Source organism: Hydra vulgaris, chromosome 13, assembly GCF_038396675.1.
Source record: "Hydra vulgaris chromosome 13, alternate assembly HydraT2T_AEP".
Classification (NCBI taxonomy): Eukaryota; Metazoa; Cnidaria; class Hydrozoa; order Anthoathecata; family Hydridae; genus Hydra; species Hydra vulgaris.
In genome coordinates this window covers 53013159-53027500 of record NC_088932.1, presented here as the reverse complement: position 1 = coordinate 53027500, position 14342 = coordinate 53013159, and the positions used below count along the sequence as shown (strand labels likewise).

The window sequence follows — 14342 nt, the reverse complement described above, 5'->3', positions numbered from 1 at the left end:
TGGATGCAAAAGTATCTTTACTTTTTCGTCACACACACGGCCTTCTATAATAACAGGCCTTGACATCGCGCAAAATGCCGTAAAAACTGAAGGCCGATTAAACTTTCACTTTTACTTATATTGATGTATTTTTATATTAGGTAGGGTGTAATGGCAGTCTATTTTTTCTAATAATAATCTCTAGTAAAGACGGAAATATAAAAAGAAAACCAAAAAATTGTTAAAAGATAATCATATTTTTCGTATTTCAAATTTCATTAAGAATATTTATGTAATATTAAATAGTATCAATAACAAGCAGAACCATATCAAAGTATATATCTATATATATAACTATATATATAACTGTACTTTTAATTTTTTTTGCTAAAAATGGTAACAATAAAAATCACCAACAATAAAAAACACCAACAAAAGTTGATTCAAGCGAAAAAAAAGTTTTATCAATATATCTCAATAGGGTAAATATTTACAAATCCAAACATATTGAGAGACATATAGGCTAATGAGAAAATAAAAAACATTACAAGTAAAAGCATAATAAATTACAAAACTAATTTTCACATAAATTGTGATAGCTTTAGTATTTTGGGAGTGGTAACTAGTGAGTAATTCTTTAGCAGGTATTGAATCCATTGTATTGACCTTGCATATTAGAGGCTCCATCGGTTGCATTGCCAATACATTTACTTACATCAATGTCTACCTTTTCAAAAACGCCACAAACCAAATCACACATTCTTTTTCCAGTTGTTGATGTGCAATTGACTATCGATATTACACGTTCATGTACAGATTTGGTTACATATCGGATCACAATAGAACACTGATCCTGTACATTAATATCTTTTGTGGTATCAATTTGAATACTAAACATACCGGCTTTTTAAATCTCCTCCACCATCATGGTTGTTAAAGATGTAGTTATTGCATCAATGACTTTATTAACAGTTGTTTTTGACAGAAATCTGACCAAGTCGCCACGACCTCTTCTGTTGCCAACTGAATCATGCCGGGATTTTCTTTTTTGAACCACCTCTTTGATATGTGCTTCCAACAACGGATCAAATTTGTCAATTAGCAAAAGAATCTCTAAAAAATTCCCATGATCTACACTGTCATCAAGCAATGTGTACCCAGACTCTACTGCACCTCTGTAGCTAAGTCCACGCTTACCAATAATTTTTAAAGTTTCTATGATTCTTTCTAAAATTAAACGATTCTTTTTAACCTCTTCACCATGTTTACGCGTATAAATACTTATAATATCTTTGGCATTAATTTTTAAAACATACGACTCTGTGCAGGCTGCATGGAGTGCACTTCTTTCATATTCTGATATTCTTTGATAAATATGCTTGGAATTTGCAATGTTATATCCGCTAATGAACGTTGATTGATCTGAAAGTTTGATAAATGCCAGACAAAAATAACAAAATAACTTTTGTTTGTTTTCTTCAAAGGTCAAAGGTCTTGTGGTTTCAAAAAATAATAATAACTGTTTTGAGTTTCTTCACTTGGCTCGCATTGATTACTGTTCAACTTATATTGAGTTTCAGAGTGAGGATAAGAGGTTGCATTGTCATCAAAACTATCTGCCATTTGAAACTTAGAGCCATGTGCATCTGCCTCATTAGGTGATAATAATACCGCATCAGCGGCATTGCAAATTGGATGGAAATCAGTAATTATTTCTGTTGTTGCTACATCAGCCATATTGATATTAACAATTGATTTAGTACTAAAGATGTTGCAAACATGTTCGTTAACTTTTTACATTTCTGGCCATCGTTCTCTAAACGTGTTTTCTTTCTTATTCGTTCTTTAGCAGCACCTAATTTGAAATTTTATTCAAATTGTTTTACACACACAATATTATTATATTATTTTAAAAGTAGGAAAAAAAATAATTCATTTTATATTAAGTATATGGCTTATTTCAAGCTTATGCGCAACATCTACAAATAAATTCTGTTTTTCAGTTCATACAGATGCTGATTTAACAATGTGGAACCCATAGGATAAAGTTTCGACGGCGTCCCCAGCGCCCCTCCTTTTGCATTTAATCATAAAAATTAAGAAAAATATTTATAATACACAATATTAACATAAGTAAGCGACATTTTTTAGAATTATAGATGTCTTATAAAATGAAAACATAAAATTAAAACGTTAATTTAATAATAATAAGGTTAAACAATAATACAATATTGTTAAACGTCGTTTATTTACAGAATAATGATAAATAGTATTCGAATTTCGAATACTAAACATTTGTAGAACTATGAGACAAATAAATTTGGTTTGAAACCGTAAATTCAAAAGAAACTAAAGCTGTAGATGACTTTACTTTTTCTTTCTTATTTTCTTTTTCTTTTTTATGTTTTTCTTTGTTTTTTTCTTGTGGCGCGTAGGGCCTTTTATCTCCCATAGGCCTATAAGGTCATATAACCTATTTTAGCTTTTGCCTAAATCCGCCATTAAGTTCACTTGCCGTAACAATTTCGATGTGCAATCAACAAAACAAATAGTACAACAAACATAAATAGTAACATAGTTTGTAACAACAAAATATTATCAATAATACTAACCTGTCACTTTTCTGTCAGTAAACAATAACAAATTTAAAAGCTACGTCATTATAAAATAAAAAGTTTATCATTTGTTAACAAATTCGGTTTGTTTACATTAGTGAGTTTAAGCATATAAGCGTTATCTCGAGGCAGTCGCAGGAATACAAAAGAATTTCTCGTAAATAATTAATAAGACTCAGGGAAATACCCTTTCCAACGCATCGCACTTAAAACATACGCTAGAAATCTTATTTCTTTTTTTTTTTTTTTACCCATGCTCAAAAACGAGTACTTTTATTCCATAAATATCTACTTTTTGGAATCGAAACTCTGACCACGCTTCAGCATTATCTAGCTCATCTAATTCAAAATGTTTGTAATTTCAATAAGGGTTTTTTTTTTAGATCTATTAATATCGTATTAGTATCATTTTTAGATCTATTAATATCGTATAATAAATCAAATTTACGTCATCGATAATATTTCCATCTTATGCTATAAAAAGAGCGTCTCTCGTAACTCCCTAACAAGTCATCCTTAAATTAAATGTAAAATTTGATGCAAATTTTCTTGTAAGATCGTTTTAGTTGTTTATTGCACAGATATTTTTTAGAAATAACTTTAACTTAAAAATGAGTTATGAATAATTAATGACTTAAAACGCGCTTATAGAAGTTTTTACGTGCTTAACGTTTTTTAAACTTGCGGTGGTAGCACACTTGTTAACGCTCGTACTAACACCGCCTAAAGATAACGCGCGCATGCTTAAACTCACTATTAATATAAAGCTACTTTCGATCACCTCAAGATGGCCGCCAAAATTTATATAATTAGCCGGCAGATGGCCTTTAATTAGATGTAATTAGAGGCCAGAAAAAAAGTTATTGTAATTTTAATTTACATTTAATTTGGAAAATAAAATGTAGCCTAACTAAAAATATAATATAATTTCTTATGCCAACCGGCCCACCAGGAATCTCCCGGTATTCCGGCGGCCCAGTCCAAGCCTGTATACATAAGTGTATGTATGTTAGTATATGTATGGATATGTATGTATGTATGTATGTATGTATGTATGTATGTATGTATGTATGTATGTATGTATGTATGTATGTATGTATGTATGTATGTATGTATGTATGTATGTATGTATGTATGTATGTATGTATGTATGTATGTATGTATGTATGTATGTATGTATGTATGTATGTATGTATGTATGTATGTATGTATGTATGTATGTATGTATGTATGTATGTATGTATGTATGTATGTGTGTATGAATGTATGTATGTATGTATTCATGAATGTATGTATGTATGTATGTATGTATGTATGTATGTATGTATGTATGTATGTATGTATGTATGTATGTATGTATGTATGTATGTTTTTTTTTTTTTTTTTGTTATAAGTTTGTCTTTTAAAATAATTCAAAACAACTCTCGTATTGGTAAATTATACACATGGCCGGGGCAAGAAGTAGACAAAACAGTTTTATTGCCAAGCTCCCAATAATCCGTAAATAATATAGCCATCAAATCTTGTCACGGTCGTTTAGACTTTAGAAATAAGTGGAAAGTTATTATACGCAAGCGCAGTAGAGTTAAAAATAATTTAAAATTTTAAAAATGGCTGCGGATGCAACGTTTTTAAAAACTTATCATTGACAACAAGTAACTTGTTTAATTTTAGATAATTAAATAGGCTTTTAACTGCTTCAAAAATGAAATTATTATGAAAATAACTTGCAGCTGTACTAAGAAATGTTTTAAATAAAATACAAGACCTCTGAATGAGAATAAAATCTATCTGAATGTGAATAAAATCTACTACTACTAAAGCTACTTTTACTGTTTTTGTTTATAATCTTTAAACCTTTTTTAAAAAGACTTTGAGCGTAAAAATTTTTTAATTTTTATTTATTCAGCAAAATGAACCTTTTATCTTTTTTGTATTTTTTGCTTATATGAGGATTCAATTTTTTTTGTAGGGTTAAAATAAAATCTTAATCGTTAACTTTTTGTAACCTGTTGCTACGGTCAGCGCCGTACTATTGCAAGTGCAACAAGTCCAATCGCTCTGGGCCCCCTATTAAATAAATTAGAAAAACTTCTCCAATACCATAAATTACTACGAATTAAAAGAAAAAAATTTTTTTTTTAGTTTCTTCACAGGGCCCCCAAACGTTACAGCACGGCGCTGGCTACGGTACTCCTTTCCGATGTGTGTGTGTATATATATATATATATATATATATATATATATATATATATATATATATATATATATATATATATATGTATATATATATATATATAAATATATATATATATATATATATATATATATATATATATATATATATATATATATATAATATATTATATATATAATATACTATATATGAGGAGTGGACTTGCAAAACCTGATAATTCACTTTTTTGTCATTTCGAAATAATTGGCACAAACTGTTTTCAGAAAATCTGTTTGTTATGCAGTTACTTAATTTTAACCTCTGAATTTGTGATAGAAATATTGGATTCTGCATGTCCTGAATTATTTTCCTGATGCAAAATTACAAGAGCTATTCAGTGGTGTGCGCAAGTAAGATTTTTTGAAAAAGTGAATTATCAGGTTCTACAAGTCCATTCCTCATATATAATATGTTATATTATATATATATATATATATATATATATATATATATATATATATATATATATATATATATATATATATATATATATATATATATATATATATATATATATATATATATACATATATAAAGAGATATTGAAAAGAGTATAAATATATAGGAAATTGTTGATAAATATGGATGATTTACTAGAATTTGTAAAAAAAAAATATTTATATAATTGTATATATATACCATTTTTTAAATATTCTAATATTAAATAAAATGGAACTTCACAACAAAAATATTAAACTCCTTAGCAGAGTTTGTGGACAGTTACTTGGTAAAAAGCATTATTTTAAAGGAGAAACTCTTAAAGTAAAATTAGAGAAGCTGTTTCATGTTGAAATGGCAGATTTGGAAATTGTCCATCCTCCAAAAATGTGTAAAAAATGTTATTGTACAATAAACAATGTGCTTTCAAGAAAAATATCAACTGCCCTTGGTCTCTGTACTAAATGGAAACCACACTGTGATGACAGTTTTACTTGCCAATCAGTAAAAAAGCTAAGAAAAGGTTTAGTAGTTAGGAAATTAGGAAATAAAGCAAGATGTAGTGGCTGCCAAAAAAATGATTCAAAGATGTGAAAATTTGCAATGTTGACTACCATAAAAGAAGCAATTACCATAATACATGATGAAGACATAGATATATCAGAGCTAAATGATGAGTTAAATCCTCATTTGCAACATTTCTTATGTAATATATGCGGTAAAATTCCAAAGCAACCTTCAACTTTAAAAAAATCCAAGCATCTTTTCTGCCTTTTTTTGTATTGCAGAAAATATAAAGTTGAAGCCATACGTAGTTTTACATACATAGTAAAGCAATACGTCCTTAATGCCAAGAACATTTATTATATAATGATTTATTAACAAGTAACAAAACAAATTCTTTCTGAAATGTTGACTGTTGCATGTATTTTATGCCGAATGAAACTTAATATAATTCAAGAATATAATATCTATAAAATTCATAAAGACATATTTTAAAAAGGCCACATTTTTGCCATAAACATTGTCATTGTCATCATTATTTAAAACCATATTCATCTAAAACCAACATATCAGATGTTTTAAAACTAACAAAAGACAGTGTAATTCTAAGAATAGTTGAAAATGCTGCTCTTCACACTATCAAACAAATGATGGCTAAAAATGATAAAATCTTAGTTACATTTAGAAGTGGAGGGCCAAGAGTAATATATACATATATATATATATATATATATATATATATATATATATATATATATATATATATATATATATATATATATATATATATATATATATATATATATATATATATATATATATATATATATATATATATATATATATATATTTATATATATATATATTTAATGTGAATCAAGTACTGTTATTACACTTTACTGTGAATGTCTTAAGTGTATATAGTACATTATATACTATTTTGTATAACTATTTTAGCCTGTTTTGTTTTCATCTGTTTCACAAGCTTACGTTTGCAGCTTTTTGGAAAAGAAAATGCTTAAATTTGGTTTTCCACGAATTGCTGATTCGATTCGTGATTTGATTTGAATCGCGACCTGCTTCGAGGTTCAGTAATTTCGAAACAAAAAATGTCGATTTGCAGGGCCTTAATATATATATATATATATATATATATATATATATATATATATATATATATATATATATATATATATATATATATATATATATATATATATATATATATATATATATATATATATATATACAGTATTGGACAAAACATTTGCAACCAACATCAAACAATGCTAATAAGTGTTCCTAATTTTACATGCCTTAAAATCAAAACGAGCTGTACTACCACAGCAAACAGTTCAGGAGTCTGGAGTCATACCATGCCATGACATGAGCAATCAGCTGACAGCACACAGGCAGAATTTCGTTGACAAGTGCCATTTTGCAGTGGACAAAACAAGTGCAACTTTTTTGGTTTGTTTCATTTTCTTAAGTCTGGTCCGTGTCAACGTCACGGAAGTTTTTTATTAATTAAAGGAAGTATCCAGAAGTTTCCAGAAGTTTCCAGAAGCATGCAGAAGCTTCCAGAAGTTTCCAGAAAAAGCATCTGGAAGCATCCAGTAGCACCCAGAAGTATCCAGAAACATTCAGAAGCATCCAGACGCATCCAGAAGCTTCCAGAAGCATCGAAAAGAAGCATCTAGAATCTTCCAGAACAGGTTCACACAGGTTCATTTAACTATATATAAGAGAGATGTAAATCGACAAGTAATTCATTCAGTATATGGAAGTCAATCAGTCAGTATTATCAAGACAGTTTATCGAAGTGAGTTTTATCAAAGTGTTTTATCGAAGAACATCAATACAAGAAGTGAAATACAACAAGTGTTTCATTACATCAATACAGTCCACATCCAACCAAGACGTTGTGTTCCACAGAGCATTATTGTATCATCACAAGGTAAATGTAACACGGTAAGCCTTGAGAAGCGTGATTATTTATTTTTATTGTTTTTATGACTTCAAGTGCAAAAATGGCTCCCGACAGTCTTCGGTTGGAACTAAGAAAGAAAATTACTGGCGAATACGTAAGTGGAATGTCACAAAAAAGAATTTGTGATAAATATCGCGTGAAAAAATGGACCGTATCAAGACTATGTTCCAAATATCGTTCTACGGGGAAATTGGCAGCAGATAACAAAGGTGGAAGACCGCGTTCCATCACTTCTAGAGAGGATTCTATGATTGTCAGATCCATCAAGAAGGATCCCTGGATATCATCAGTCAAGATACAAAAGCAATTAGAGCTGCCTGTATCGGACCGAACAATCAGACAACGTGCTGTTGAAGCCGGATTGTTTTCTCGACGCCCTGCAAAGAAACCACTGATTTCACTAAAAAACCAGAAGAAAAGACTCCTGTTTGCTACATCTCATATTGACTGGAATGTGCAGAAATGGCGAACTGTCCTGTTTAGTGATGAATCGAAATTCAACATTATTGGGAGCGATGGCATTTGCCGTGTACGTCGACCGGCCGGAAAATGCCTCGATACATTAATACATCGAAACGATGGAATAATGGACCATTTCATGTACAAAATTATCCTGAAAGATGTTATGTTACCTCATGCTGAATGGAATATGTCAATAAAATGGGTTTTTCAACAAGACAACGATCGGAAACACACTGCAAAAGTAGTCAAGCAGTGGTTTCAAGACAACCACCTATCGGTGATGGATTGGCCGCCTCAATCTCCGGATCTCAACCCTATCGAGAACCTGTGGGAGATCGTCAACCGCAGAATTAATTGTGAAGGTGTTCGTAATAAGGATCAACTGTTTGAACAAATCCAAAAGGCCTAGGCAGCGATTCCACAAAGTTTCATTGATCACCTAATCGAATCTATGCCTCGAAGATGCAAGGCTGTGATTGACAACAAAGGATTCGCCACGAAATATTGATAGCGAAATACAGCTTGATCAACATTTTGTCGAGTTGCACTTGTTTTGTCCAGAAGGAAATCAACTTTTTTTAACACATTTGATTAATTTATTAGTTTTCGTGTCCAAATAATGAACTTTGTGAGGAATAAAACTTGAAGAACTTTGTCTCTAAACAGTTACATAGTTATTTCTCTAAATTGAAAAAATGCAGCACTTTTATATAAAGAAACTAAATTAGCATTATTTGGTTGCACTCGTTTTGTCCGATACTGTATATATATATATATATATTTTTTTTTTGAATGTATATAAATTATGAATATATATATATATATATATATATATATATATATATATATATATATATATATTTTATATATATATATATATATATATATATATATATATATATATATATATATATAAATATATATATATATATATATATATATATATATATATATATATATATATATATATATATATATATATATATATATTATGTTACTAACATATAACAATATTATGATCTCTTATAATAAAAGTAATAAAAGAGTCAAACATTTATCTAGTTTTTTGTTCTTTGATCTATTTTCATTTGTCTTTTCAACTCCTTCAAAAGGTTTAACAAAAAAATAGATAAGAAGTGTTTATACTATATATATATATATATATATATATATATATATATATATATATATATATATATATATATATATATATATATATATATATATATATATATATATATAGCCACATCGGAAAAGAGTACCATAGCAACAGGTTACAAAAGTTTAATGATTAAGATTTTCATTTTACCCTGCAAAAAAAATAGAATCCTCATCTGACCAAAACCAGTCGGATGTCGCGTTATGTTATATTGAGAAAACCATCAAAACATCTCATTTGATGGTTTTCTCAATATAACATAACGCGACATCCGACTGGTTTTGGTCAGATGCGTCACATATAAGCAAAAAATGCAAAAAAGATTAAAGGTTTATCTTGCTGAATAAATTTAAGTTAAAAAATTTCTACGCTCAAAAATATTATAAAAAAGGTTTAAAAATTGTAAACAAAAACACTAAAGTTGCTTAAGCTGAAAGTAGATATTATTCACATTCAGAGGTCTTGTATTTTATTTGAAAAATTTCTTTGTACAGCTGCAAGTTATTTTCAAAATAATGTCATGAAAAACCAGTTAAAAACCTATTTAATTATCTAAAATTAAACAAATTACTCGTTGTCAATGATTAGTTTTTATAATGCCATTACCGTAGCCATTTTAAAAATTCTTCAAGCAATGTAATTTCACTGCGCATGCGTATAATAACTTTCCTCTTTCAAACGACCGTGTTGTCATTAAAAATGTTGTTAAATATAAAAAGAAAAAAAAAGAATTTTTTATTTTAAAAGTAAAGATAATAAATTCAAAAATTTATTTTCAAATATAATTGATCACAAAACAAAAATAAAAAATTAACAAACGAAAAAAAAAGATATTCAAAACTAAATATAAAAGTTTTTAATTCGATTGCGATTAATTCGATTGCGATTAAGAATTCTTAATTAGGAAATATAATGAAAAGAATTTAAAATTTTAAGGAAAATTTTTTAGTTTTTCATAATAAGAAAATAAAAAATAAAAAATAAGTTTTTAGAGAACTAAATTTTTAAACCTTTACAAATAAAATGAAAATATACTATACAATATTTTAAAGGCCAACAAATAAATATAGCTTTAGAAGAAGGCCTTCAAGTTTTGATTAATTAAAATTATTTCTTTTAGTTTTGATATAAAAATATTTATGTTTGCAAGCGTTTTGATGTCATTTCTAATTACTATACTCCATAGTAGGGGGCCTCTAGCTGTGATAGAAAACTTAATGGCTTCAAAGTGAGTTTTAGCTTGAATATAATTATTGTTTGCATGTCTAGTATCTGTGATGTATTTTTTTAAATAGCGTTTTAAAAATATTTGGCATCGTATCGTTATTGATTTTTACATACAGATTAAATGATGATATATATTTATTTGGTAAAAATTTAAAATTTTTAGATTAATAAATAGTGGCTGTGAATGAGAGAGATGGTCTGCGTTGGATATTATTCTTATGGTATGTTTTTGTTTGTTAAATAGTTTGTTTAGTTTTTTTTTATTGGTGCTGTACCAAGTAATGCTAGCATAACTGAGATAACAATGAATAAAAGAGAAGTAGATATATTTTAGGCAAATTTGATTTAGATAAGGTTTTACATTATAAAGTATCCCAATATTTTTAGAAATTTTATTTTCGATTAATTTTAAGTGGTTTGTCCATGTGATGTTTTCATCAAAAAGAACACCTAGAAACTTCATTGAGTGTTCTCTTTTTATAAATTGATTCCCAATGCTATCATTTGGGAGCTTTAGAGAAATATTGTCTTTTTGATAAAGGCGATGAAAAAAAATATACTTAGTTTTGGTTAAGTTTAATGACAATTTATTTCTATTAAACCATTAACTTACTTTTAACAATTCTTTGTTAACTGTTTTAAATAGAGTTTTTCTATTACTATGGGAATAAAATAAATTGGTACCGTCAGCAAACAAAATAGAGTCTAAAATATTTAATGCTCAACTCAAGTCGTTAATCTATATTAAAAACAAAAGCGGTCCTAAAATGGGTCCCTGAGGATCTTCACAAGTGGTTGTCTTTTTGTCAGTTTTACCACCATCATAAGAAACATAACGCTTTCTATTAGACAAGTAGCTTTTAAACCAAACTATATTTGCATTCTTAACTCCGTAATTTACTAGTTTTTTTAATAAAATAAGGTGGTCAACTGTGTTGAAGGCTTTGTTAAGGTCTATATAGATACCTAATGTATACTCTTTTTTATCAAAAGCTCAAAAAATATCATGAATAAGTTTAAGAATAGCATGATTAGATGATTGACTTTTTTTGAAGACAAATTGTTTGTTGCATAAAATATTATTTGTTTCTAGAAAAGATAATAGTCTATTATACATTATTCGTTCCAGTATTTTAGAGAAACAAGGAAGAATGGAAATAGGTCTATAATTAGAGACATTAGAAGGATCACCCGATTTGAAAACCGGTATAACTCTTGCAGTTTTAAAACTTTCTGGAAATCTTCCTTGTTTTATATAAAGATTAAATATATGCAACAGTGGTGTTATTAAATAATGCAAAGATTTTATTACAACATTACTGCTTATTAATCCTTTGTTTAGTTTTAACGTTTAAAAAGCAATAAATAACTCATTTTTAGTTAGTTTATTGTCGGCCATTATTGTTTTGTAAGCAGTTAAATATGACTCTTCGATAAATTTACCAAGTTTTAGTTTTAAGGCTAAATTTGATCCTACACTAACAAAAACTTGATTAAATGTTAGTGCAATTTTTGATTTATTAAGTATATCAACGCCATTAAAATTTATTGTTTTTGGAAGACAAGTAGTTGATAACCTTTTTTTACCAATTAATTCTTAAATGACATTCCAGGTTTTCTGAGTTTGAATTTTAGTAATTGATTTGAATAATATATTTTCTTTAAACGATTTATAACTAGCTCAAAAATACCTTTATATTTTTTATAATTGGATGCATTATCAAATGTTCTTTTTTTAAAAAATTTTTGTACAAACGTTGTTCCTTTTTTGATGATTTTAATATTCCGGTAGTTATCCATAGGTTCAAATACATTTTAGATTTAATAATTTTTGTTATCTCTGGAAATGCATTATTGTAATGTTTTTAAAATATTTGAAGAAAATTGTCATAGGCTTTGTTAGTGCTTTTTATTTGCAATATATTTTCCCAGTTTTTAGAAGATAAAGATTGATTAAAAAATTTTAATAGAAACGTCATTAATGATTCGCTTAGTTATTTTCACTTTTTGGGAGTTTTTTGAAAGATTACATTTTAGAGTTGCAATAAATATTGGAAAATGATCCGATATACAGGATATAAATATTCCAGTTTTAACTTTTGTGTCTGTAAATTTGTTTGTTATAGTTTGATCAATTGAGGTTGCACTATTTTTGGTGATACTAGTTGGTTTATATATGGTTGGAATAAATCCATTTTGAAATACTAAATTATGAAAATTTCTGACGTTTTTATTTGAGTCATATTCTAATACATTTAAATTCAAATCACCCACAAGGTAAACGCATTTACTACAAACATCTTTATTTGTAATTAAACTTTTTATGTGTTTATCAAACATTTTCAACAAAAAATTGTTCATATTACCTGAAGGCTGTATAAAACATGCACAATTACGTTTTCGGTAGTTTTACTAAATATTTCAATTGTCACTGACTCACAATCATTACTTGCTGTACAGTTTTCACTTTGCAGTTTATAAATTAATGAGTTTCGGATAAAGATGCATACTTCTCCACCTGGTTTTTTAGAGTTTTTAAGTTGATGAACTACTTTATAATTTTTTAACTGAAAATTTGAATTGTTATCAATTTAATATTGTGACACCATGTTTCTGTGAGGCAAATAACTTTAAACTCCGTTTTTGTGCTGAGTAAAAAAGCTTTAATTTCTCAAAATTTTTTGGATGCTTTTAATATTTAAATGTAGGGTTGAGAATGCATCTATATCTATTTCAGGATTTGAAGTATTTAAGTTGTAATATAATGAACTTATGTTTTTGATTTCATCGCTACTATTATAAAAATTAATATCTGGATCTGAATGACTTTCTAGAAGTATATTTTTGTTTACTTAAAAAGATTTAAATTGTGAATTTTGATAAAAATGTATAGTTTTATCCATTTTAAATAAAAAAGTATAAGAACCAAAAGACATAATAAATTGAAATGATTAAATTATAGCGTTTTGATTTTTTCAAAACCATTTTACTATTAGTTTGTTATAAATAACAATCGAGTACATACCGTTGTTCCTGTTGACTTTCATTTCTTCAAGTAATTTTTTCCGTATTCCGTATACCATTGTATCGAAAGAATAATCCTCATCTATGTAAATATTCGTTTCTTTGAGTTTGTGTGCGTTTTTCAATATTTTAATCTTATCTTTATAGTTTAATAACTTCATTACTATAGTTCTCGGATTTTTTGAACTTATCTTTCCTGTTTTGTGTGCCCGTTCAATAGTAACTCCTTTTATGTTGAGATTGTTTTCAAATATTTTAATGACTTTTAATTCGGTTTCCTCCCAGCTTTCCGATTCGTTCTCTTCAAGTCCATCAACCCGTAGATTGTTTTTTTAAGCCTGTCTTCTAATTGTCTAATTTTATTTTTTTCTGTTTGACCGATTTCTGTATTGTTGTGAATTTTTTTCTCTAGGTCATGAACTTTCTTGAATATCTTGGGAAAAGTTAAGACTCTCTTCAATATCTTTTTAAACACGTTCATATTTTTTAATCGTTCGTTGACATTTTCAAGTTCTACTTTCCTTGATTCGTTTTCATTAAACAGAGTTTTATTAGATTCTTTTATTGATAATATTTCTGCATTCAAGCCATCAATTCTGTCGTTAAATAATTTTAAGTTTGCGCTGATAAGTTTAAGAATGTCATTTTGCTGTTTTTGAAACATTTCGTTGAATATTTCTCGTGCAATACTTATTGAAACTTCTTTAT

The 14342-nt window shown here is 27.7% G+C and overlaps 1 long non-coding RNA gene across 1 annotated transcript in view; it reads right to left on the bottom strand.

Annotated features, from left to right (window-relative positions):
- Positions 1-308, bottom strand: part of LOC136090151 (uncharacterized) — an 853-nt gene extending 545 nt beyond the window's left edge. Inside the window, exon 1 of the long non-coding RNA XR_010643209.1 lies at positions 1-308. This exon is cut by the window's left edge and continues 36 nt beyond it. This is a non-coding gene — a long non-coding RNA (uncharacterized LOC136090151).
- Between the last annotated feature and the right edge of the window lie 14034 nt (positions 309-14342).